Here is a 252-nt window from a genome sequence, read left to right on the forward strand (position 1 = left end):
TTTTATGTGGCTTAATGTCATCGTTGGATGAAAGAGATTTTGGCATCCAATAGGTACTCTCTTTACATGTCCACTCTGCTGAGTCCGAGTCATGAATTGTTTTTGCACTCTGATTGCAAAACTTAGAAATTTATACTTTTGATATTGTAGGCACTGAGTGCCATGTGTTATTGTGTTAAGTGTTGTATGCATGAACCGGTCTAATTGCCAATATATGGCTTATGGATGTTGTGTATTTGATATATGTATGTG

This window comes from Theobroma umbraticum, unplaced genomic scaffold, assembly GCF_002168275.2.
Source record: "Theobroma umbraticum cultivar Fairchild unplaced genomic scaffold, ASM216827v3 scaffold_106.0, whole genome shotgun sequence".
Lineage (NCBI taxonomy): Eukaryota > Viridiplantae > Streptophyta > Magnoliopsida > Malvales > Malvaceae > Theobroma > Theobroma umbraticum.